Source organism: Balaenoptera musculus, chromosome 4, assembly GCF_009873245.2.
Source record: "Balaenoptera musculus isolate JJ_BM4_2016_0621 chromosome 4, mBalMus1.pri.v3, whole genome shotgun sequence".
In the NCBI taxonomy this organism is placed as follows: domain Eukaryota; kingdom Metazoa; phylum Chordata; class Mammalia; order Artiodactyla; family Balaenopteridae; genus Balaenoptera; species Balaenoptera musculus.
The window spans coordinates 12,756,330-12,769,792 of record NC_045788.1 but is presented as its reverse complement, the minus strand read 5'-3'; the positions used below and the strand labels follow the sequence as shown (position 1 = coordinate 12,769,792).

The 13,463-nt window shown below is 42.9% G+C and overlaps 1 protein-coding gene across 1 annotated transcript in view; it reads left to right on the top strand.

The window, feature by feature from the left end:
- CPNE4 (copine 4) overlaps positions 1 to 13,463 on the top strand; it is a 438,687-nt gene that overhangs the window by 246,835 nt on the left and 178,389 nt on the right. The window lies entirely within an intron of this gene.

The window sequence follows — 13,463 nt, the reverse complement described above, 5'->3', positions numbered from 1 at the left end:
AGACCAGTATCACCCCCACTTCTACAACCCTTTGCAGATTGGAAAAATTGGAGAGTAATTCTCCCTAAAAGCTATCACTGTAAACTGCTCAATGAGGTCAAGAAGGAAGTGACCTTCTCCACACGTTGATAAATTGACTCCTGTATCTTTCTCCCAGCTCAGGAAGACCTGTGACAGACATCTGCAAATGGACACCTCATTTATGAGTGTTTATCTGCAATACTCCTGGACCACAGAGTCTGAGCAACTTACAGTATTCAGGCCTCACCCTTCCACGGGCACAGACCTATTGCTTATGTACCAGTTAAGGATAACAATCAGATAAAAATAACTGACATGTACTCATTCATTTATTCATTCATTCAGTGAATAACACATCAATGCCAACAATGATAATAAAAAGCTAATATACATTTATTCACTCATTCAAATAAATATGTATGTATTCATTCATTTATTGAGCACTTACTGTATGCCAGACACTCTTCTAGTCCCTGGGACGTCAGCTGTGATAAAAGGGGACAAACCCCTGTTATCGTGGAGCTTACCTGTTCCTACATAAAATAATGACAGTGATAGTCCTATGAAGGAAAATTCCAATGGGGTAAGGGATAGAGAGTGATGGGAAGGGGGTAGGTGCTCATTTAGATAGGAGTGTCTGGGAGGCCCTTTCTGAGCAGAGACCAGAAAAAAGTGTGGGCATGAGCCACGCAGAGAAATCCAGGAAAGCAGTCTAGGCAGAGGGCAGAGTGACTGCTCTTATATACTGCCAGACCTTATGCTGAAAACTGCACCAAACATCTCATTTCATTCTCACAGAACCCCTGAGGGGAACGTACCATATTTCCACATTTCCTGCTAAGCACCTGAACCTTGAAGTGACTTGCCTAAGTGCAAGCCATTTTCAAGTTGGGGAGTTAAACCCAGGCCTCCCGACTCCCAGATGATGTCCCCACTGCAGCTCCTGGGCACTTCTGTGCCTTGGCCTGTGGGTAACAAGCACCAGCACTTTCAACACAAGATTTAGAGGATGACTAGGAAACGACCTCTATAAAGCCTGCATCACCCATCCTATTCTGCATCTGGTTCTGACATCTTGTAACATTATTTTTGATTACAGAAGAGACCTGAGAGGGCTTGGAGCGCTACTAATGAATAAGTTAAGAACCCTCACGGGCCCATGAGGATGGGAAGTTTAAATCTCTGTGTCCCAGAGTTCACCAATCATGCCACAGGCAAGCAGGGATCCTTGATCTGGGCCCAGGCCTGGAGTAAGTGGGATAGGAAGGAGCACACCACAATCGGGTGAGTGGGTTCTGAGACAGCACACGTGGAGAACAAGACAACAGCCCCGTGGAAATGGGACCACTCAGTGGATATTGGGCTCTGACAACTGCTGGAGGTCTTTGACCCCCAGACCCTCCCTCTGTTCTGCTGGAGGACCGTGAGGCCCACATCCAACATTGACAGATAGCTTTTAAATATTCTGGTGCATGTTATTCTAGATTTTTTTTTGATGTATGCATATACATACAGTTCCTTTTTAAAAAACAACCATCTGGTGACTTATACATGCTTTTTGTAACTTGCTTTTTTCACATAAAAAATATATCTTCCCATGTTAATGCAACCCTCTCCAACATTTATTTGTAGACTTTTTAATGATGGCCATTCTGACTGGTGTGAGGTGATACCTCATGGTAGTTTTGATTTGCATTTCTCTAGTAATTAGCAATGTTGAGCATCTTTTCATGTGCCTGTTAGCCATCTGTATGTCTTCTTTGGAGAAATATCTATTTGTTTAGGTCTTCTGCCCATTTATTCTATTGGGTTGCTTAGTGTTTTGTTTTGTTTTTTGATATTGAGCGTTATGAGCTGTTTGTATATTTTGGAAATTAATCCCTTGTTGCTTGCATCATTTGTAAATATTCTCTTCCATTCCATAGGTTGTCTTTTCATTTTGTTTATGGTTTCTTTTTTTTTTTTTAACTTCTTGATTGGAGCATAATTGCTTTACAACGGTGTGTTAGTTTCTGCTTTATAACAAGGTGAATCAGCTATTCATATACATATATCCCCATATCCCCTCCCTCTTGCGTCTCCCTCCCATCCTACCTATCCCATCCCTTTAGGTGTTCACAAAGCATGGAGCTGACCTCCCTGTACTATGCGGCTGCTTCCCACTAGGTATCTATTTTACATTTGTTAATGTATATGTGTCCACGTCACTCTCTCACTTCGTCCCAGCTTACCTTTCCCCTCCCCGTGTCCTCAAGTCCATTCTCTACGTCTGTGTCTGTATTCCTGTCCTGCCCCTAGGTTCTTCAGAACCTGTTTTTTTTTTTTTAGATTCCATATATATGTGTTAGCATATGGTATTTCTTTTTCTCTTTCTGACTTACTTCACTTGTTTATAGTTTCTTCTGCTGTGCAAAAGCTTTTAAGTTTATTTAGGTCCCATTTGTTTATTTTTACTTTTGTTTCCATTACTCTGGGAGATGGATTCAAAAAAGTATTGCTGCGAGTTATGTCAACAAGTGTCCTGCCTATGTTTTCCTCTAGGAGTTTTATTGTATCCTGTCTTACATTTAGATCTTTAGTCCATTTTGAGCTTATTTTTGTATATGGTGTTAGAGAATGTTCTAATTTCATTCTTTTACATGTAGCTGTCCAGTTTTCCCAGCACCACTTATTGAAGAGGCTATTTTTTCTCCACTGTATATTTTTGCCTCCCTTATTGTAGATTAATTGACCATAAGTGCATGGGTTTATCTCTGGGCTTTCTGTCCTGTTCCATTGATCTCCCTGTTTTCATGCCAATACCATAGTATTTTGATTACTGTAACTTTGTAGTATAGTCTGAAGTCAAGGAGAGTGATTCCTCAAGCTCCATTCTTTTTTCTCAAGATCGTTTTGGCTATTCAGTGTTTTTTGTATTCCCATACAAATTAAATTTTTTTTTTCCAGTTCTGTGAAAAAAATGTGATTGGTAATTTGATAGGGAATGCATTGAATCTGTAGATTGCCTTGGGTGGTATAGTCATTTTAACAATATTGATTCTTCCAATCCAAGAACATGGCATATCTTTCCAACTGTGTCATGTTCAATTTCTTTCATCAGCGTCTTATAGTTTTCAGAGTACAGGTCTTTTGCCCCCTTAGGTAAGTTTATTCCTAGACATTTTATTCTTTTTATGCAATGGTAAATGGGGTTGTTTCCTTAATTTCTCTTTCTGATATTTCATTGCTAGTGTATGCCTTGCACTTTTAATATTCTTCCTTTTGAAGCCTCCATCAACACACAGAAAAGAAGAGAGCCCCTGCCCTGAATTGGCTGTCCCCCACAGAGCATAGCCCCAGCATGAGCAGGGAGGACACAGCCTGTGATCTCTCAGGCCCTCACCCATGGGAGGGAGGAGGCTGGGCCCCCACAGGGTGTGTTCAGAGGCTGCAGGTAGTGAGAAGACATTGCTGTTGTTCTCAGTCTGGGAAAGTTGCCTCATTCTCAGACCGCTCTTTTCTTTCCTTCATATATTTCCTCCTCAGCTCCTGCCCTTCCATTCATCATCCCCATGTTGGAGACTCCCAGCTCAGGCCTCTCCTATATGCCCCAGATTTATGTATCCAACAGTATCTAGATACTGACTCCACTCGGATGACCACAGGTACCTCAGACTCAACAACCCCACATCAAGCTCACCATGTCCTCTTGCTCTCCCTGCCCACAGCCTCCATCTGCCCCATTCAGGGAATGACACCTCTGTCCTCCCAGATATAGAGACCCAAAACCGAGGAGCCTTCCCTTGCACCACTCACTCACTCCCTCTGCCCCACAGCCCACCCATCAGCCTTTCCCAAAGCCCCATCAACTCAGTGTCTTAAATATCTTTACTCTCTACCTCTCTTTCCACTCCACTGCCAGAACCCCAGTCCAAGCAAATCAATGACTATAATCATCTCTTTGTGGGAATTGATTAGACAGGAAAGAAAAGAAGAGGAAGGAGCATTTCCTAAGCATCTCTATGGGCCTGATGCTGGGATTTTGTTGCTACTCATTATGCACATGATAAACCAGTGGGGTGGATAGTATCATCACCATTTCACAGAAGACAAAACTGAGGCTTGGAGAGGTTACCCTGCCTGGTCCCACACCACACTCAGCATTTGGACCCTCATGCGTGACCTTTTTCTTTTTACTAATTTATTTATTTTAATTTTTTAATTGAAATATAGTTGATTAAGACTGTTGTGTTAGCTTCAGTTATACAGCAAAGTGATTCATTATATATCTATTCTTTTTCAGATTCTTTTCCCTTATAGATTATTGCAGGATATTGAATATAGTTCCCTGTGCTATACAGTAGGACCTTGTTGATTATCTATTTTATATATAGTAGTGTGTATATGTTAATCTCAAACTCCTAATTTATCCCTCCCCTCCCTTTCCCCTTTGGTAACGTAAGTGTTTTTAAATTGGCTGTGTCAGGTCTTAGTTGCGGCACACGGGATCTTCATTGCGGCATGTGGGATCTTTCATTGAGGCACGTGAGCTCTTCGTTGCGGTGCATGGGCTTCTCTCTAGTTGTAGCATGCGGGCTCCAGAGCACATGGGCTTAGTTGCCCCATGGCACGTGAGATCTTAGTTCCCCAACCAGGGATCAAATCCGCATCCCCTTCATTGGAAGGCAGATTCTTAACCACTGGACCACCAGGGAAGTCTCCCATAAGTTTGTTTTCTATGTCTGTAAGTCTATTTCTGTTTTGTAAATAAGTTCCTTTGTATCAGTTTTTTAGATTCCACATATGAGTGATATCATATGGTATTTGCCTTTCTCTGTCTGACTTGCTTCAGTTAGTATGATAATCTTTAGGTCCCTCCATGTTGCTGCAAATTACACTATTTCATTTATTTTTCATGGCTGAGTGATAATCCATTATACACACACACACACACACACACACACACACCACGTCTTCTTTATCATCATGTGTGGCTCTTACTCTACATTATGTAACAAGAGTGAATCTAGGGGACCAGTTAAGTGGCCCCTGCAGTGGTCTGAGGGAGAGGGAATGCCCCTCTGAGGTCAGCTCCCCCAGGGCGAGGAGAGTGTGAATCACTGCACACATCTGGCAGGGTTTAGCGCAAGATCAAGTCCAGCCTCTGTCATTTATGGGAGGCAGCAGAGAGGGGATGGATTCTGGGCTGGACTGACTGGGTTCAAATCTCAACTCTGCTACTTCCTGGCTGTGGAACCTTGAGCAAGTCACCTAGCCTCTCTGTAGTGGACCTAATGGTGGCCGCCCAAAATATGTCTACATCCTCAGCCCCACAATCTGTGAATGTGACCTTATTTGGACAAAATTAGATCTCTGCAGATCTAATTAAGGATCTCAAGATGAAGATCTCATCCTGGATTATCCAGGTGGGATAAATCCAGCGACAACTGTCCTTATAAAGGAACCACAGAGCAGGGACACAGACAGGAGAGGGCCTCATGAAGGAGGTGGAGTGATACAGCCACAGGCCAGGGGACAGTGGCAGGCACCAGACACTGAAGAGACTAGATATGGAAATCGCCCTTAAAGCCTCCAGAGGGAGCACGACCCCCACAGATGCCTTAATTTCAAACTCTGCCCTCTGCAGCCATGAAAGAATATGGTTCTGTTGTTTTATGTAAATTTGTGGTAATTTGTTATGGCAGCCCTAGCAAACCAATACACTCTCTATACTTCATTTTCTTATCTGTAAATGCGCATAATACTTACTCCACAGGGCTGTCATGAGAATTAAATAAATCAGTACACATAAGGCACTTCAGAGGAGTGGCTGGCACACAGTAAGTGCTCTTCCTGCAGTAGTATCATGACTCTTCAATAGCTTTATTACCTTAGTTATCTTTGAGCTTCTGGTCTCTTCACCTGTTGACAACCTAGTTAACCTAGTCTAACAACCTGAAAGCTGGAATTTGCATCCTTCACGTAAAAATGGTCAAGGGCTTTCTCCCATCCTCTTCTGTCCTGTGGACTACTAGTGTTTGGTTGCCAGCCTCACTGAAGACAAATCACCGCCTGCCAAGGCAATGGTTGAAAAGCTGCCTTGTGCCCTTGACCTGACACAGTGCCCTACCCTAGGCAGCAGCTGCTTGGAGACACAGCTCTTTCTCTTTCTCCTGATCGCCATGTAGTACAGCTTAGCTTGGAGTGGGGAGGTGGCCTTTGGACCAGGTCATTTGTGATGAGGAGGCAAAGGTGCATAATTAATACACAGGCAGTCCTTAAATCCCTCTCCGAAACTCTTTCCGTCCTTTACTAATGAAGTCAGAGAAAGGGTAAAAGCCTGTAATTACACTTGAGGTAATTAGAACCCTGCTTAATAGAAATCTCAAGACAGGAAGCCCAAGCAAGCAGATTACCTATCACTCCTGTCACTTGGAATCATTCTCTCTAGGCTGGTCCTTCTGTAGGTCTCCACTGGGGAGCTGAGGACCAGACTGAGTTTACATAAAACATACGTACACACGCGTGTCGCCGTTCTCTCTCCCGAATGGCTGAGAAAGCTTCTTAGCTCCTACAGCTTTACCTTTAGTGAAAGTCAAAATCAGCAGAACTGATTCATTTTAAAGCCCTTTTCTAGAAATCCTTTAAATCTGATCATATTGTACTGAAATTGTCAATGTGCAATTCTTACTTTGTAGCTCAGTGCTTCTCACTTTTAATGTACATGCAGGTCACCTGGGGACCTCAGCAAAATGCAGATTCTGATTCAGCAGGTCTGCGGTGGGCCCTGAAAGTCTGCGTTTCTAGCAACCCAGGCCATGCTGCTGCTGCTGCTGCTGCAAGGAACAAGCTAGGATGAGGAGGGGAGGACACGCGTGAGGGGAGAAGGAATAGCTCTCCATCCCACGGGTGACTTCACATCCCTCCTACCACAGCAACCATCCCAAACTTCTAATGAAGATCTTAAAAATGAATAAATTTGCCAATTGAGGGGAGAATGTATGAGTCATCCTAGGCAGAGGGAACAGCATAAGAAAAAGCATAGCTCTTAAAGGCTATTTTTTAATGATCTTTAAAACCATTTTAAGGCTTCCCTTTATTGGTAGTACACACAAGATGCCGAGGTTCTCAGCGGTTATTATTTGCTCAGATAGGATTTTGGCTCCTTTGGGTCAGTGGTGGGAGCAAGATGACCAGGAGAGGGAGGAAGAGTGTCAAGGCCAGTGTCTTCAGGCATATTTATCTTGAGAGGGTCTGACTTCTATCAGGTGAAGTAATATTGGCCAGCAGTCTTGGGAGGGAAATGGGAAGGTAGGGATTTCCTTAAAATCAGTCATCACTGAAGCCATCATGGCATCTTTTCCTGGAATTTTAAACCTGGTCATGGGCTAAGTCAGTCTATTAGTTTCCTGTGTTTACTGTTACAAATTATCACAAACTTAGTGGCTTGAAATAACACAGATTTATTCTCTCATAGTTCTGGGGGCAGAAGTCTGAAACCAAGGTGTCAGCAGGGCCGTGCTGCCTCTGGAGGCTCTAAGGGAGAATCCATTCCTTGCCATGTCCAACATCTTCAAGTATTTCTCTGCTCTGTCTTCATATTTTCATCCTTTCTGAGTGTATGTCATTATATCTCCCTCTGATTCCCTCTTATAAGGACACGAGATTACATTTAGGGTCTACCCAAATAACCCAGGATAAATTCCCTATTTTAAGATCCTTAACTTAATTATACTGTAAACACTTTTTTTTTTGCCATTTAAGGTAATACACACAGGTTTCATCAATTTAGGGTATGGATATCTTTAGGGAGTCATTTTTTACCTACCATAGCCAATGTTGCTAAAGTACCTAGTGTCAATCAGAGGACAACATGGCCAAGAACCTGGTCTCTGGGGATAAATTAAAAGTCTTCTTTTCTGTCCCTCATATTCAGCCTGCTCCTCATACTCATATATACCCTTGGTACCTACTAATCCCTCTCCTTTTGACTACTCACTTATCATCCCTGAGCCTTCAGGTCAGGAGCAGTTTCTTCAGAAATGCCTTACCTGACCTCCTGGATCTGGTGAGTCCCCCTCTCATGGCATGACATTACTTCTCCTTGCAGAGTTGGAATTGACATGGGTTTTGTGTGGCTACCTCTGGAAGGGCAATTATGTGCCTGTCTTGTGACATCATTTTATTCTCAATACCTAGCACATAATAGATGCTCAATAAATATGATACTCAGTGAAGGAATGAATCCTGGCTTCAACTCTTATAAGCTATGTGTATTAACCTGTTAGGGCTGCCATAACAAAATATCACACACTAGTGGCTTAAACAATGGCAATTTTATCATAGTTCTGGAAGCTGGAATTCCAAGATCAAGGTGACAGCATGGTTAGTTTGTGGTGAGATCTCTCCTGCTGGCTTGCAGACAGCTACCTTCTCATGGTGTCCTCACATACTCTTTCCTCGGTGTACATATGCAGAAAGAGAGAGAGAGACTTCTGATGGATCTTCCTTTTTTTATAAGAACACTAGTCCTGTTGGATTAGGGTCCCACCCTTATGACTTCATTTAACCTCAGTTATCTCCATTATAGACCCTGTCTCCAAATACAGTCACATTGTGTGTCAGAGCTTCAAGATATGAAGGGGAGGAGGGGTGGGAAGGTTCACAATTCAGTCCATAATGCTATGTGACCTTAGATAAACTCAATTTCTCAAAGCCTTGCTTCTCTCATCCCAGTTGCTTGGGGCAAGAGAGAGTTTTGCTCATTAAATGACAGTAAATGAGATAATGTATGTGAAATGCTCAATACATTATCTGACACAGAGTTGAATTTTGGTAGTGTCTCCCAGAAGCAGACAAGGATTGGAAAGTGAAGGAAACACTAGAAAGGGAGTGGAGAAGTGGCAGGAAAGAGGGAGTGGTCAATAAAGCAAAGGCTGTGATGTCTAAGGAATCACCACTGGGAGTAACTGGAACTCCATCCACTGGGAAAACTCAGCTTCTGTGCAGAACAAACACCGCAGAGTTACCCCCATCCCTGGGCCAAAGGAGCTGCGGGGTTTCTGTGCCAAAGCCCATCAGTTGGTTGACTCCGCTCCCAAGGGTGTTAATCCCCCCCACTTTCAGCTTACTGTTCCTGTGGACAGTGGGCACAGACTCCAGAAGAACCTGTAGGCAAAGAGATGCCAATGCTGGCTGTTGCGAGCCCAGCCAGCTCTGCAAGAGCCAGGCCTGAGAGGATCTGGACCAGTCCCCCTCTGTTGCTACAGGAGCCATCAGGAACCCTTGGTTGTACCCTGTAGTGATGGGAGTAGTAATTGCTAGTTTGCAGAACACCAGGGATGCTCCTTGACAAAAGGTTCTGGGGTCAAAAAAGTGTAAAGAATGCTCCTTCCATGGCTGTGCTCAGGGTGATTCACAACTAAATCTCTGTTAATATCCTGCAGTTAAAGATGTCAAACTTTTTCTAATCGTGTGATTTCCAGACTTATCTACACAAAGACTTTTTCATACAATATTTACTTACTTTTTAAGAAATGAAAGTTCTCTGACACATGCTTTGAGCATTATGAATTCTGGCTAACAGAGGTGCGAATGTCAAGTATTGTAAATATGTTTTCACCTGTCCACCACTGTTACCTCAGAACAGTGCCTGGCACAGAAAAGATGTTCAATAAATGTTTGTTTTTGCAATAGAGTCTTAAAGCAATTTCCAGAAATAATCTGAAGATATTCTCAGTAAAAGAGATCTCATGAAAGACGACTGTCTAGTCCCCAAAATGACTGCTTTGAAAGTCTTTGTAAGCAAATCCAGATGAACATACACTTGTTGAAATATTGACCAAAATGTTTTTTATTCTCCTGGTTTTGTTCCCATTTATCTAAATGAAACAGTGGACTTCCCTGAAAATGAGGATCCCTGCTGTTAGAATACCACCCACTTCACAGGGAGAGAAGCACTTCCTCCCCAGATCCATGTGTGAATGCAGATCAGGGACTTGATGGTGCTAATGTTCCTCTGATTCAACTTTGCTAATAAGAGTGTTTCCTCCCCCTATATTTCATCCTTCTGTTGAAGTCTAAGGATTGCAACTGTGACCCCACGATAGGGTGAGAAGAATCAAATTAGAGGACTTCTGACAAGTGCATCCCCTTTAGCCCAGTGCTAAATGCTGCCTATTTCTTGGCCTCAGTATCAGCTGGGACAAGTGTAAGTCCTTGTCACTCTAAACCCCTCATCCTCTGACAAGACCTAAGGCTGTTTTTGAGTATGATGCAGTTGCTTCAGCTGCAACAAAGCCTGCGTGAGAAGGGAATTGGCAACAAATAGACTTTTCTCTATAGATCGCTGCTTCAGCTGGGCATACTACTATTTTTGCCCGAAGTTCTAAGAATGGCAATGCCAATGGCAACTCACTGTCAATCATTATTACAATGAAAGGTTTGAAACCTTAGTTATTATTCATTCTTTGGAGCTGAGTTGGAGGCCTGGGGCTGTAGAATGTTTGTTTGAATGCCTGCTTGATTAGCCACTTGTTTACCCATATGACCATTTCTTAAGAAGGAATATTTCCTGGGAAATTGCTTGTCTTCCTAGCATTTGTAAAAGGCAGGAGGTGGTATCTGGTAGCATTCTCTTCAGACCCTACAAATGGAAATGTTGGCATTTCTAAAGAAGAGTGAGAAGAGAAACCTGGTACCATCCTTGGTCTTCCTTGAAGAAAGAGAATGTGGATCTTGGAAGACACAGTCTGTAAAGACAGTCTACCAATACCTGGTAACCCAATGCATGGATCATCTCAGGGCTGACAAGGTTGTTGGGGTCACTTGGAGTTATTGGGGTAGGTAACCAATGTGGATGAAACGCAGTGACAGTGGACCAAAGTATTTCTGAGACCAGATTTATTTGGGAACAGGGTATAATGTTCCCAAATAAATCTGTTACCTTTCTTTAGAGAGATACTGACCTGGCTACTGCTTATCAGTGACCCTTGTTTTGTCATCTATTCATGTGTCTTCCCTTCCACTCTCCACTGAAAAACCCCTAGAGAGAAACCACAAAGTCTTCTAATGTCCTTTTGCTGTTTGTCTTCTGTGTTTCCTCTGTGTTTTGGTTTATCTCAACTTAAAAAATAATGTCTACATTATTCTAGGAAATGGTAGCTTTTCTAGAACAAGTGACAATCTGAGAATTGGGGTGGGGGAAATAATGATTTTGACGATCGTACTAAAAGCACTGGAACATTCTTAATGAGTAGGGTGGGAAAGGTGAGTTTGGATTCAGAATTAACTATGGAAAGGAAAGCCAATTCCTTTATCACCTGAATTTTTTCATGTCATTTTATTGATAGTCAACTATAAATAAAAAACCTATGTTCTTAATCATTATGCTACACTGCACTTAACCAAAGCCAGTGTCTCCAGATTACTTCATTCTTAAGGTTTAACTTGATTATTTCTTTACCATCTTCTCCATGCTTACACATTGAGGTTTAAGCACTAACATGAGATCTAGGGCTTAAAAGCAAACACATGTAGTACAAATCCAGCTGTGAACATTTTCTGAACCTGTTTTAGGAGTTCGCTTACCAGTCATAATGTAACTGGAGATCAGTTTCTGGAGTCAGACCTATGTTCAAATCCCAGCCACACTCCCTCCTAGCTCTATGGCCTTAGGAAAGTTACTTAAACTCTCTGTGTCCAACTTTGCTCTGCTATAAAAGGAAATTAATAATACCAAATTTGTGGGGCTGTAAAGTTAGCAGCAAAATGACCACTAAGACAAAAACCTTACTGAATTTCTCCTTCCCCTCAGGGTCTATTCTCTCTTCCCCACTATATAGCCAAACTTATTGAAAGAATTTTCTTCTTGTCCATTTTCTTCCTCTTTCTCTCCTCTTCAACCTACTCCAGTCTGTTTTCTGCCCCAGACTTTGTTCTTTGCCTTCCAATTTAATGTCCCCTTCTTGTGACTCTTAACTCACTGAAGGGCATAACTCTCTGATCCAGTGATACATTTAGGATGCCTCCCACTCTTTCCATATTCAATCCATTTCCAAATTCTGACTATTTTACACCTAACTATCTTATAAATCCGGTCTTTTCTCTCCATCTCCATAGCCACTATTACCTCTCACCTGTACTGCTGCCAGAGATTCATAAGTGGTCCACTCTCATTCACCCCATTCATCATCTCCACCATGGCCAGTGCATCTCTCCTTTGTGATGAGTTATATTTGTTTGACCATTTGGTTTATTACTATCTCCCCCACTAAAATGTAAGCTCCATGAGGTCAGCTATTGCATCTGACTTTGCTCACCACTCTATTCTTAGTGTCTAGCACCAAGTTTGTTGTATTTTGGGGACTAGATAATGATTTTTGGAATGAATAAGGCATCTCTCACATAATCTGTATACTTACATGGGAGTTCCCATCGCTCTCATTGATATCATCAACATCATCATCATCACCTGGTGATTCTTTATAGAAACACTCCTTCTTCAGATGACTGCAGACTGAACATTAGGATCTTTAAATCTGCTTGGCCTAAGGAAGGTCTCTGAACTTTTTGCATTTGATATTAACACACTCCTAACATTTTTATTGCTCTAACACAGAGACAAAATATATAAGGATTTCGGAGAATGGGTTTATGTCCCCACTTTTCACAGTGATCTCCTTCCCCTTCTTACGTGTACTTTTACCGATCGCTGCATTAAAAATTACTGCAAAAGTTGAAAGCTTGAAAACAAACACTTATTGTCTCACAACTTCTGTGTGTCAGGAGTTGGGGAAGCGTGGCTGGGTCCTCTGGACCAGGGTCTCTCACAAGGCTGCTGTCGAGGTGCAGTTATCTCAAGGCTCACCTTGTGGGAGGACCTGCTCCAGGCTGTTGTGTGGCTGCTGGCTGGCCTCTGGTTCTCACTGGCTGTTGAGTGGGGACATCAATTCCTGGCCATGTGGGCTGCTCCTACAGGGCTGTTCACAACCTAGCAGCCTGCTTTCCCCAGAGCAAAGGCTCTAAGAGAGAGAATGAGAGATGATGAGCAAGAAGGAAGTCAGTGATTTTGGAACCTAATCCCTGAAGTGATATCCCATCACTTTTGTAGTATTCTGTTCATTGGAAGCAAATCACTGGATCCACCCAACACTCAAGGGGAGGGAATTACACAATGGCAAGAACACCAGGAAGTGGGGATCACTGGGGCCATCCAGATAGAAGCTGCCGCCCACAGCAGGGGACTATGCTCTCCCTCTGCCGAGAGCAGAGCATGGCTTTCACTCGAGGCTTTTAAGCCTTGTCTCCTCTGGGAATCCTGGGGAATCCTGGGGTTCAGGCCCATCAGGGCCACACTGCCTTGCCACCTTTCCCTTTCAGAAAAGAAAACAAGAGGGGATGGGGCAGGTTCTGCTGAGAATAGCTCCCAGTGGAGAGGACCTCAGTTACTCCTTTTGGCTTGT